Source organism: Tachysurus fulvidraco, chromosome 10 (genome assembly GCF_022655615.1).
Source record: "Tachysurus fulvidraco isolate hzauxx_2018 chromosome 10, HZAU_PFXX_2.0, whole genome shotgun sequence".
Taxonomy (NCBI): domain Eukaryota; kingdom Metazoa; phylum Chordata; class Actinopteri; order Siluriformes; family Bagridae; genus Tachysurus; species Tachysurus fulvidraco.
In genome coordinates, this window is record NC_062527.1 from 6,420,223 (window position 1) to 6,434,281 (window position 14,059).

Consider the following 14,059-nt stretch of genomic DNA (forward strand, 5'->3'; position numbering starts at 1 on the left):
CCAATTCACCTACTATCATGTTTTGGTGGTAGATTGGAGGTAACCAGAGGACTGTGATTCAAACCGTATATATACATATACACATATATATTATATAGTAGACTAATTTCCCCTCTAATCATTTACTTCTGTTACAGATTGTTGTACAACATTGTTTGAAGAAGCCTAATGTACTGAGCATTTGAGTACACTTCATCTCGCTCCATGCTGCAGTACAGTGAGGTATGATGTTCTATTGTGAAGGAATATAATATTGAACACTCTTCACACAGCACTGCATCGTTCTTGAACATCCTTCGTGTGCCCACCGATGAATGACCCTCTTTATCACTCTGACAGGCAACGCTATATTTCACAAAGGTCTGAGACGTTCCATAAAGAGCATTAAACGGTGGATAAATTAAACCATCAGCAAAGCCAAGGTTATATAACACACATTAATCACTGTAATTTCTTTATAATGTCTTTGTACTGTTTGTACAGAATAACCTCTTGATTTTTACATCATATTACTGTCCATGTTGTATGAAAGTGTATACAGTAAGATGCTTTTCAGACTTTTCACACAGGTGAAGCCATGGTCAGGAAACAAAAATATAAATACGGTTTACGGTAGCGTCTCTGACGTATCTCCCGCTACAGTGCTTTTTATCAAACTGTTTATTTATAGAACAATACACCAAAATCTGAGCGTTCTTTGTTAGTGACAGGTACGATTTGAATTAACTTGTTCAAAATGATTAGTAATGATTAGTATTAAGTCCAGAAAATGTTTTTCCCCGTTTTTGTTGTGTCCATGTTAATCATCGAATGCCTGTCATGTTCCCGATCCCCAGTGGTGTTGATATGAAGCCCATATGAACGTACACACTCAGGATTTTAAGAATTTTTAGTGTTTTTAAGTATTTTTGTATTTCTGTAGTATTTAGTATATATTAATATTAATATTAATAGTATTTAATATATATATATATATATATATATATATATATATATATATATATATATATATATATATATATATATATATATATGATGTTGATATCAAACCCATTTCTGCTGTCGGAGATGCCCCAAATGTTTGTTCATAAGAATCTGGAGTCAAGTAGCTTCTAACTAATGAAACATACACTGCCTGAAAAAAAGAGTACAGTTTTATTTCCTTAATGCAGTTTAATTTTTAACCGATGGAGGAACATAAATAATACTCAGTTGCTTACTATGTACCGGTGTGACGGTGCTTCAGTATTTCTTCTCAAATCAGTGTTTGGAGCCTAAAATTGACTTTTAACTACATTTTCAAATTAGGTTGCATCCAAGTTCAAATCATAATCAGGGAACATTTAAGAAGAGTCTGACATGCATTCAGCTTGAATCAAGTTCTGAATAAAATTCAATAAAAAGCTTTGGTTTATGCTTTCAGATCATCATTTCTGTGTGATCTTCCTCACAGGAGACTGAAAAATGGCAACATCCTTCTTCCAGTCAAAGTGCTGCAATTTTGTGTAAATAGATTTCAATAAAACCTACCTCTGATCTTAAGCAGTATCAGAACTCCGAGCTTTCTGACGTAAAGTGCAGAAGCTTCTCAGAAACGACTGTGAAATTTTAAACAGTTGAGTATTTGCAGAATCTGTTTATCCAGGTTTAGACGGTGCACAGTTAAGCCTACGGGCAATACCATTCGATTTAAATAGATAGCAATTTATTATGTTGTTTTTTAATGAATCCTCCATTAATAAAATAATAATTTCACATTTTAGCTAATTAACGGTGCCTATAATCACCACCACCACCACCCCTTTTTCCCCCTTTTCACCACCCTGAGCTTTCTATTAGCAGATATGTGAAAGTGGTGCACACCTTTGTGTCTGCTCTTCAAAATGATAAATCACAGTTCGCTTACTTGACTTTTCTTGCTCAGGTCACATAGGATTATTAGAGAGAGAGAAGCTGTAAAGTACGATGTATGTAGTGCATACAGTATTTTCAGGTTTGTTCAATTTAAAGGCAAAAAAAAAAAACAAGAAGCACTTGTGTTGAGTGTGTATGAGAGTCCCTGCTGCAGCTGTCTGTGCTGTCTGCTTCGCCCGCAGCATTCAGAACAAATTCAGAAAGTGTGTGTGTGTGTGTGTGTGTGTGTGTGTGTGTGTGTGTGTGTGTGTGTGTGTGTGTGTGTGTGTGTGTGTGTGTGTGTGTGTGTGTGTGTGTGTGTGAGAGAGAGAGAGAGAGAGAGAGAGAGAGTGAGAAAGAGTGTGTGTGTGTGTGTGTGTGTAAGTGAAAGAGAGTTTGTGTGTGTGTGTGTGTGTGAGTGTGTGTGTTTGTGTCTGGGAGGGAGATTAGCTTTTTTTTCTAATTCTAATTTCATTACCTTGTCATTATCTTTTATCTTTCACACTCTGTAGTAATTTCACTTTATAAGCTGCAGATGTACAGTTTGTTTGTTTGTAGGAGACAGCATTTGACCGGTAATTGCATTTGATAACATACGGATTTAAAGGCGGTGAGTTTTATGTCCGGCACCATGTTAGGACACACCACACTGTCATGTTCTTTACTTTCCCACCCATTTGCTTCCATTTGCTGTGATTTTCTAGAGTATTGTTTCATTCTGCATTTATTATTCCATTAGAGATCATGTGTATCCTGCATTTGATCAATAACCCCAATGGCTCCTTTGCTGTTTTTTGTTTTTTTCTTCTTTGCTGCGTACATTATTCAGGGCTCAAATTGCACTTTTTCCTTTTAAGTGAACATGATTTTTTAGTGCATGCATGATCTAAATAAACTTTCACCTCAGTAACAACTCCTTCATACAAACTCCCAAACAGGAAGAGTAAAAAGAACCCTATTTACTTTTCTCAGTGTTTTTACCAACCTGCTCTGGATCCATCAGACATCAGTAACTACAGACCGGTATCACTTCTCTCATTTCTTTCAAAAATTCTTGAACGCATTGTCTATAATCAACTGTCTGTCTATCTCTCACAGAACAACCTCCAAGATCCCAAACAGTCTGGCTTTAAAGCAGCTCACTCTACAGAGACAGCCCTTTTGGATGTCTCTGAGAAGCTACATACTGCTAGATCAGCCAAACTATCATCCGTCCTTATCCTCCTTGACCTTTCAGCAGCGTGTGATACGGTCAACCACAAGAGTCTCTTATCCACCCTCAAGAGTCTTGGGATTTGCGGATCAGCTTGGGAATGGTTTGCCTCCTACCTGGAAGGATGCTCATATCAAGTAACATGGAGGGGAGTGACATCTGCTCTATGCAGACTCTCCACTGGCGTCCCACAGGGCTCAGTATTTGGTTCTCTTCTTTTCTCCCTGTATACTCACTCTCTTGGTGAAGTTATTTCATCACATGGGTTCTCTTACCACTGCTATGCTGATGATACACAACTTATTTTCTCTTTCCCACCCTCAGATGCCACAGCTTCTGACCGGATCTCAGCATGTCTGGAAGAAATTTCATCATGGATGACTGCTCATCAGTTAAAGCTCAATCCTAGCAAAACTGAACTGCTGTTCATCCCAGGTGATTCATCCCCAGGTCATGATCTTGCTATATCCTTGCACAACAAGCTGATCTCCCCTTCAGCCACAGCTCGCAACCTTGGGGTAACCATGGACAATCAACTGTCCTTTTCCTCTCATGTTGCAAATGTGACTCGCTCATGTCGGTTTTTTCTCTACAACATTAGAAGGATTCGGCCATTTTTGTCCACACAGACTGCTCAGGTACTTGTTCAGTCTCTTGTCATTTCTAGACTGGATTACTGCAATGCACTGCTGGCAGGTCTACCTATGAACGCAATCCGTCCTCTGCAAATGATCCAAAATGCAGCTGCCCGGCTTGTTTTCAACCTGCCAAAGTTCTTGCATACCACCCCGCTGCTGCGATCCCTCCACTGGCTTCCGGTAGCTGCACGCATCCGGTTCAAAACACTGATGCTGGCCTACAAAGCCAAAAACGGACCAGCTCCCTCTTACCTCAAAGCCCTCATCATTCCTCGCACTGCACCCCACAACCTCCGATCTACCAGCACTGCTCGACTGGTTCCACCATCTCTCAGGGTAAGAGGCAAGTATACTACAAGACTCTTCTCTGCACTGGCACCAAGGTGGTGGAATGAACTTCCATAGAGGTCCGGACAGCTGAGTCACTGGCTATTTTCAAGCGGCGGTTGAAGACCTACTTATTCAGGAAGCACTTCAACTAGCACTTCTTTCCTTATCTTTTGCATTTAAAAAACAAAACAAAAAAACTGAGACTTTTTCATTGTAACTTTGAACAAATGTTTTAAACTCATGGTATCTTAAGTATGTAACCAGCATTAATGTATTCAGTGTTAGAGATTTAAGCACTTATGTACGTCGCTCTGGATAAGGGCGTCTGCCAAATGCTGTAAATGTAAATGTAAATGTACCAGTGTAACTCTACAGTGTCAGTGTAGTATAATCTGACGGTGTATAGATGTCATTTATAAGTCCTAAACATTACCAAACAAACAGTAGACCCAATATGACAGCTAATGCACCGACTATAGCAAAACCTTTCTTACACCAGACTGCACTTATGCAAACCAGAGACTGGGGTAATATAGAGATTACATATCTATTAAATAAAGAATGAACACATGTCAAATTATCCAGCAAACAAAAGATATAAAATATATTTAATTTGCTATGGTTTATGCTTCTCATTGACACAATTTACGTTTCTCATTTGTGCCATGAGGAATCTAGTAGAGAATCTAGTAGAAATCTTTTAATTAGTCGTACAGTGAAAAGCAAAAGCACTTCCCAAAACGTTAAGACACAATGTAATGAAGCATTACAAGAGCTGGATTCTCTAATTTAATTTCTTCCCATAATACATCTTTCCTAATTCTATGTGTTAATATTTATACTCACAAGGTTAGATTGGCATGTTGTTGTTGGTGTTGCTGTTACTGTTGTTGTTGTTGTTGTTGTTGTTGTTGTTATTATTATTATTATTATTATTATTATAAGGGCAGCATGATGGATTAGTGGTTAGCACGTTCGCCTCACACCTCCAGGGTCTGGGTTCGATTTCAGCCTCCGCCTTGTGTGTGCCTCGGGTAGGTTGATTGGCATCTCTGGAAAATTGTCCTGTTTGAGTGAATGAGAGATTGTGTGTGTGTGTGTGTGTGTGTGTGTGTGTGTGTGTGTGTGTGTGTGTGTGTGTGTGTGTGTGTGTGTGTGTGCCCTGCGATGGGTTGGCACTCCGTCCAGGGTGTATCCTGCCTTGACGCATTAGATAGGCACAGGCTCCCCGTGACCCGAGGTAGTTCGGATAAGTGGTAGAAAATGAGTGAGTGATTATTATTATTATTATTATTATTATTATTATTATTATTATTATACATCCATGTATGAAGTGTTATAACACCATAAACAACATAACCATAGTACTGTATTATTATAAGACAATAAATAAATATGTTTCAATAACACTACCATTAAACAAAATAAAAATATTTCAAAAAGTAGCATGCTAAAGAAAATGACATTTTTTTAATACAAAACAAAAACTTATAGGCTATTTAGTTTTCTGTCTCTTAGCTTCTTTTTCTTCTTCTCTTAGCTGGTTTCTGAGCTGTGGAAACTCTCAGGATAGAGCAGGGGTGTGCATCAGTGAGATGATTTCTGTGTGCAGATTTTGTTGAGTTGCTCACACAGGTATGGACTAACAAACATGCAGAGCATTGCGAGTGGCTTGTGTATGGAGTTGAGCTCACAGCTCCACGCTGCATGGTAGATGATGTAATGCATTATGGGATTTGTAGCATATAGTGAGGTGTGTGCAATTTCCCGGCAGACCATTAATAACAACAATTAATAACGAAGGCATGAAATTATCTCCAGCCTGAGTTTGAAACATTTAGTCAGTTAAAATTTACAGATAAAGGCTCTCCTCATGAAAAGTTCCTGACCTAGCACCTGATCTCTTTATGCGTCTATTCATCTCATAACCCTACTTAAAGCGATGTAACAGAATAAGGAAATGTCAAAGACCATGTTTCCTATACTGGAAAATGTTCACTGGTCGCAGGATCATCACAGAGAAGCCTCTTTTTCTTGCTCACAACATGTCTCTTTGTTCTGAATACTGCGGGCGAAGCAGCCAGCACAGCTGCAGCAGGGACAAGATGACATATTGCCTCAGGGGCATCAGTAGTCTAAGACAGTGAGGTTGACCATTTTTGACCAGAGTCTACAACAATCCTCTACAAGGCTCCATTGTTATTTGATTATACAAGTGATCATATAAGCATCATGTTCTAAAGTCTGAAATTGGAATTGGGTTGTTGTTATTTAATTTGACAAAATCTGATCAGTTTGCCTGAACTCCAGCCCGGTAATGAATACATAGATGAACACAAGTGAAGAGATTCATCGTTTTCTATACTGTATATGCATGTGTGTGAGAAGTTGAAGGAAAAAATATATATATGGGGACCAGCACTGAGAGGTAGCTCTTCGGTGGCTGGGTTATAGCGCCCTGTATGGGAATCGAACCCGGGCCGTGGCAATGACAGTGCGGGATCCTGTCGCTGGACCACCAGGAGGCAAGTTGAAGGAAATATAAGCATGCTTAAAAACAGTGTAAACAATGTAGTATTAATGAGAAAGTTCTTGAGAAAACATTTAGATATACAGCATGTCGGTGATCCACTTCACTACTTGAGAAGGCAATAACACTTAAAGCTTCATTACTAACTGCACTTATTTGTGGTATTTCACAAATAACAAAATGCATGACGTTTGTTGTCCCCACGCTTCGGCTACTTCCACAGATACTACTGTACCTTTGTACGAGACGACAATAAAATTCCATATGAATGCAGTGATTTGTTGCAAAACTGTCATTTAAAGATGTTGACATGTTGGAAAAATGTAGACTTTCAGAAAGCACAGCTCAGGTCTAAGTGGCACTGGTCAGATAACAGCTACACAAAACAACCGATTGTTTCTGATGAAGCTGATCAGCTGATGGACCTTAGACCTTTCATTTCAATTACCTTAGACACTTTATGGCACTTTTTCTGCCAATATATGATCAGCGGAATGGTCAGAAGTTAACATTAAGGCTGCAACAGCAAGCATGTGATCACACTGATACTATAAACTTATTTTCAAAGTACAAAATATACACATATTACATATAAAAATTGATTTACATCTTGATGTATATGTGCTTTGTTTGTGCACTATAATGAGGAGACTTTAGTGTGGTGGAAATTTCTAATCTAAAGATGTTTATAAAGCTTTGTCCTTCTATGATTTTACCTTGTATCTATAGTAACTAGAGACAGACTTTTTTTTTTTTCATTGTTTCTTTTAAGATTATGACAAGGGCAGTAGGGACTGGAGACGAGTTGTCGGGAATTAGGTATAAACAACTTCCAGTAAATCTTCTAGTAGGCCTTCTAGCAGACCTTGGGCTGGTCCAGATTAGCTTGAACAGGATATTAGCATGCGGTGATTTTGAGCCAATGATTGATGATGTTTTGATGTTTTGCTTTTACATTTCTTGTTTACTTGAGATCTGTCTATAAAACCTTGATGTAATCAATGATGGTGGCCCTTCATCTCTCATGCTATATGCGGAGTGTTGGGTCCTGCTGCGCAGCTGAGCACAATAATATGTGAAACCGTTTTTACTCTTGCCCGTGTCTACCAGTGTGACACTTTATACTTTAAATCTCTCTAAACCTCAAAACTTCCACAACATTAGTGATGAAGCAGGTCACATGACTCGTATGGGTCTCTGAGACACAAGACAGCACGCATTCTTAATTTAATTAAATAAAATTGGGGCATCATCACCACATATACATTACAGCAAGGCAGGATTCTTTTCTTCATACAGTACATCCCAACTTAGGAGGTTGGGGTCAGAGCAGAAAGGGCAGCTAAGATACAGCACCCCTGTTTGTTACCCCAGTTAATGGCCTTGCTCAAGGGCTCAACAGTGGCGGATTGGAAGTGCTAGGGCTTGAACCCTATCCTTCTGAGCAACAACCCAGAGTCTTAAACACTTGAACCTCTTCTGCCCATGTAATTTGGAAAAGATATACTGTATGAACTGTATGTTCAAATGAAATACAATTAACGATTTTTACAGACATAACAAAAAAGATTTCAAATAAAAAGTACTCATAAGAGATTAGTGCAAAGGGGAAGAATCACAATCCAGCCAGAAGTGATAGGATGTATGTGTAGTCTATTTAAGTGTTTGTGTGGGTGGGTGGGTGTTATTCAGGATAGGTGTAAATTCAGCCATTGAATTTGTGATCTATTTCTCAAAAAACCTCCTCTTCTTTTAAGGAATGACCCTATTATCATTTATCAGCTCAGTGACTGCAGCTCAAAAACACCAGCCACTGCTCAATTTTAATTACACAGCTGAACTTTTTCAAATTACACTTCACTAACGCTCTCCAAAGAAGAAGCGATTTCTAAAAACTGCAATTTAACAGTCCGTCCTTTTAAGATATTGTGCCATTATTTATACTCATCTGATTATTTTGAGATATTAAATAAGTAGTTATTTTGACTTAATATCTTGTTTCAACATAACACTTTTATTTATTTATTTATTTTTTACGTGATACACACTACCTGTATGATGTCCAGCTTGGGTCCAAATATGACCTCTTAAAGAATATTGAGCATGTTATTGATTTATTTGATTAATGCTCATAAAATAGCAAAGGCAACTTGTTTATGGTGGTTTATTAATCACTGCTGTGTTTCTGCATAATGATCTATCACGATCGTTTACGTCTTTACGTCGATCGCATTCTCCATAATTCATTTAGACTTAATGAATATAATTTGTAACTCATTTACACAAGACTCATAAGGCTGGATGCAAAAACTCTTAAAATAAACTAAAAAAAACAGGGACAGGGCAAAAATAACAGAAATGTCACAATAATAGGAACAACCAAAGACACTAATGAACAAAATGAGCCCATGATGTTACAGGAAGTGATAGCGTAGGTGTTTTGATTTACAACGTTGACACATGGAGACACTATATGTACTGTACGCTGAAGGTATTCCAGATGTTGTTGTTTGCCATTTATTGTGAACCAAACTAATCAAATAATCAGACTAAAATGGTGTTCACAAAATCATCAATGCATTTTAATGGCTTTCATATCTGACTTCTGTCTTCACTGGCTGTCAGGAAACAGAACTTAAATTTGACTGTATTATTGATATTGAGATGTCATTTTCTAAAGAAATTACATAATGGCTTGATATCCAAACAAGATATCAGCCATTCGTTCATTCATTCATTTTCTACCGCTTATCCGAACTTCTCGGGTCACGGGGAGCCTGTGCCTATCTCAGGCGTCATCGGGCATCGAGGCAGGATACACCCTGGACGGAGTGCCAACCCATTGCAGGGCACACACTCACGCAATCACACACGACAAACAATTTTCCAGAGATGCCAATCAACCTACCATGCATGTCTTTGGACCGGGGAGTACTGGGGAGGTGTGAGGCGAACGTGCTAACCACTAAGCCACCGTGCCACCGATATCAGCCATTTAAACCTTAAAAGAAAATGAATAGAAGTAACTAGAGAGTAACTGTTTTTTATTACCAGACTGGTCTAGTTAGAAATAAATACAGATTCAAACAAGCAGGAATAATGTGTTTGGAGCACATTAAAAGTTAATAAGAATTACGTTCTAAGAATTGATATGAATCTTAACTCCTTATAACCTGCACATAACCTTGTATATTTGAGTACAAATGGAGATTAGATGAATGAGACCACAGTGTTGATACAGTATTTGCTGTATAAGGGTGTGTGTGTGTGTGTGTGTTTGTGTGTGTGTGTGTGTTTGTGTTTGATTCTGTGAGTTCCTAGCATATCCCAATGCTCCAGATCACACGTTTTACCTTCTTTCAGAAAAGTTCATTAGTCATGCTTCATTCTATGCAGTCACGCTTTGTGTTCAGCTCAGGTATGCATGTTTACAGAAACATAAGCACCCTGGTGGGGGATTTTCAGTAATGAACAATAATGAAGGCTTTTTCTTTTCTTTTCTGCTTCACAGACTAATATGGCCTATAGTATGAGTCTCATCCTATAATGTTAAAGAAAGAAAAAAATAAACTCCCAATCAAAATGAACGTTAAAAATCAGCAACTGAAAACTTTGCATAAGCTTTATGGGTCACTATCTTCTACGTCGTTGGCCTTGGCTTAGGTCACAATCAACACATTGAGGGAGATGGAACGATTGCGGACGTGGCACACTTGTTGGCAGATCTAGACTCATGCGTGGAGTCAGATATGATCTGAAAACCACAGCCCACAGAGGCTGTTAGCTGTAACAGATAAAAAGCCAAAAAAAGCTCAGAGTTGCTTAAGGATGATGGATGACCTGGTGTCAGATGTGGCTGAAATCTGTGCTGCTAAAACAGTATGCACATGCAGCGAGGACCTGCGGCTGTCACTAGAGTGTCTGGCAAAAGCCAGGAGACTGTTTTCCACCAACTCCTCATATGGAGACAGCAATAACGTGATGGCACGTAAAAAGTTATATTTCTGCCAGCTAAAATCTGCAGAGTTAATGCAGATGCAATGTATAGTGAGAGCTTGTGCCCATTGAGTGCTTATTATAGCCAGAGCTGGTCCACATTCATTTTTTTCATCCATTCTGACTGAAGAGATCTTTTTGTGGTAAACCACCAAGTTTGCTAATTACATTACACTTTATCACTATAGGATGCATTTGTATGGCACAGAATTGCAATTTCTCTTCACTGGAAATATTGATCCTTAACCTGTTTCGTATGTCACTTCACATCAGTGGTGTTCGTTTAAAAAAAAAAAAAAAAAAAAGTGGGGCAAGTCGAGGCCTAATGGTTAGAGAGTCTGACTCGTAATCCTAAGGTTGTGGGTTCGAGTCTCGGGCCGGCCACAACTGAGGTGCCCTTGAGCAAGGCACCGAACCCCCCAACTGCTCCCCGGGCGCCGCAGCATAAATGGCTGCCCACTGCTCCGGGTGTGTGTTCACGGTGTGTGTGTGTTCACTGCAGTGTGTGTGCACTTTGGATGGGTCAAATGCAGAGAACAAATTCTGAGTATGGGTCACCGTACTTAGCCGTATGTCACTTCACATCAGTGGTGTTCGTTTTTGTTTAAAGCATGACAATGCCCCTGTGCACAAAGGTTGGTGTGAAGAACTTGAAGTGTCCTGCATAGATACCTGACCTCAACTTTAGGAGTAAACTAAACTGTAAACTAAACTGTAAACTGAACCCCAGACCTCCTCACTCTTACAACGTCTGATCTCACTAATGCTCTTGTAGCTGAATGATCACTAATCCCCACAGTCACGCTCCAACATCTACTGAAAAACCACCCAGAACAGTGGAGGTTATTAAAACAACAAAGGGGAATAATGTCAGGACTCAGCTCAGACTTTGGCCACGTGCTTTTGTTTATGTTTTGTGTCACGTGTCTTCCCCGCCCTGGTCTCTTCCTCCCCGCCTCTGCACACCTGTTCCTCATGTGTCCTGTTGTTATCAGTATTTAGTTAAGCCGTTTTGCCTTGAGCAGTGTGGAATCCTCTGTTGTCTCCTGCCGTCGTTGTCCTAGTCGTGTCTACTGTTGTCTTTGTCCTGTTCTGTGTTTTATCCCCGCATCCCTGACAAATAAATCTGGAGTGAGATGTCCACAAACAGCAAAAAAGTTTATGGATGACACTAGGTGAAGTTTCCTTTGCATATATCCACTTCCCAACGTCATTTGAACGTGTATTTATATAGAATATATTAAACGTATATGAAGGTTACATACGAATAAATCGATTAAGATTTAAATATATCCTAAAAAATTGCACCAGAACTTTATATTACAGATGATTGCTATTGGTTGGGAAGATTTCACGCAACAAGTTGCAATTCTAGTAAAGTTTCTGAAGTTCTCAGGGACAACATTATTAAACAACACTTTAATAGGAAAAGCTACAGAACCATAACAAAGACCTTAATCATCCTTTCCAGTACAGTTTATTTGATAACATCAAGGTTACAGGATGGATCTCCACCAATTTGATTTATGAAAGACACCAAGCATGTTTGGCATAATCCACATTGCTAGAGATGTGTAATCAACCCTGCAAAAGCTATCTTGCTCTTAAGGAGGAGCACAGGCATCAGGATAAAAAGCCAGGGCAGGCAAACGAATCAGACAGATAGTATCCTCGAGTATCTGCACACTAGCTCATCAGGTAGGTTGCTACATGTAGTTCTGTCTGAGCCTAAATGGAGAAATATCATGCTCTCTGACTCTTGACAGTCGTCTAAGCACCCTGCAGATCCGATCCTAAAGGTCAAGGGCTGCTGTCGAGATGTTTACTGGTGAAAACATTTAGCAGAATTGACATCGGCATATGATGCCCCAGCAAATTTCCAACACTATTTTCCACATTTTGTTTGTCACACATTAATTATACATCGAGTAAATTGCACAGCTAAATTTCACAAAAAGACGTGTTCTGGTATTTTTTTACCCTGATGAACTAGTGAGTCTTTTTTGAAACTCCAAAGTACTTCTCTGAGCCTCTCCAGATAAAGGAATGTGCTAAATGCTGTAAATGTCATCAAATTAGCAGTTTAAACTTAACAACGTATCCCATATATTAAGGTGCAGTAATCTATATAATAGGGGCACGGTGGCTTAGTGGTTAGTACATTTGCCTCACACCTCCAGGGTTGGGGGTTCGATTCCCACCTCCGCCTTTTGTGTGTGGAGTTTGCATGTTCTCCCCGTGCCTCGGGGGTTTCCTCTGGGTACTCCGGTTTACTCCCCCGGCCCAAAGACGCCTGAGATAGGCACAGGCTCCCCGTGACCCGAGAAGTTCGGATAAGCGGTAGAAAATGAATGAATGAATGAATGAATGAATCTATATAATGTGTTAGCCTGGTGATTTAGGAGTTTTATTACTAATCAGAAGGTTGTGAGTTTGAATCCTACATAAATATAAGATGAAATGTTGCTCTGGACACGGGTCCAAACGTCTATGGATTATGTGATCTGAAGATGATCAAAGTTTAGATTGGTTTGTTTACTTATTTATAAATTTACACAGGAAAAGGATACAAAGATTTTCATGAATACCAGATTACCTATGGAAAGGTTTCAACCCTAGAACCCTAGGGTCTGAACAGAAAGGAGCTAAGGAGAATGCAAGTTCTGGTTAGCATCAAGTTTATTCACAGTAGTAAACAAAACAGTACTCAAAACAGTAAACAGCCCCAGGTCAGGCGATCAACAGACAGATTATCAGAGAGCATGAATATTCAAAAACAGTAAGCAGCACAAGGTCAAACCAGAATAAACAGTAAATAATGAAAGGAATCACAGCTCAACTTTTTTTTTTAATAAGTATTTTGGTGCTGTGATGCACAGTAAGGCACTTTACCTCGTTTGTGTCCCACACCATTCCCCTGCCTTTAGAGCTAAATGCATTGCAGAAATCAAATGACGTTGTCATCAGTTAAAACACACACGCAGGTTTACTTTACTTCCTGAACAAATGCAGACCCGAGTAAGAGCTGCGTTCATGTTTGAGTGCAACTTGAAACCTCGTACCACCTCCTACGGGTAGGCTCAGGTTTAGTCCAATTCACTACGCTGCTCCACATGCCGGCTTTCCAAAAGTGGTGTTTAAAGGTGGCTGTGAGCGTGGAAGTGCAGATGTGTTGTAGGAAGTAAAATCTTACAAACATGGCCTGAAAAAGGAAATATCAATCTCTCAGAAACCACAAACTCCTTTGTTCTGACAACATTACTATTCTGGAAAACTTTGAATAAGCTTTCTGAATAAACGCATCTGCGAAATCCACCATGCTGCAGTTACATAATGTTTAACAAAAGTATGTTAATTAACCAATGGCTAAAATATAAGTAAGGTAATAATCTTGAATTTTTATTCTGTTAATTCTTTTTCTTTTATTATTCCTTATTACTTTTATTATTCCTTATGTTT

At 39.1% G+C, this 14,059-nt stretch overlaps 1 protein-coding gene across 2 annotated transcripts in view; it reads left to right on the forward strand.

Moving 5' to 3' along the window:
- Nucleotides 1–14,059, forward strand: part of lingo1a (leucine rich repeat and Ig domain containing 1a) — a 115,512-nt gene that overhangs the window by 3,254 nt on the left and 98,199 nt on the right. The window contains exon 2 of one of the 2 annotated variants that reach the window (XM_047820123.1): nucleotides 138–222. The exons of the other annotated variant lie outside the window; for it this stretch is intronic. The gene's annotated coding sequence lies outside the window, so the exon portion shown is untranslated. The remainder of the gene's footprint in view (nucleotides 1–137; nucleotides 223–14,059) is intronic. 2 annotated transcript variants of the gene reach the window in all.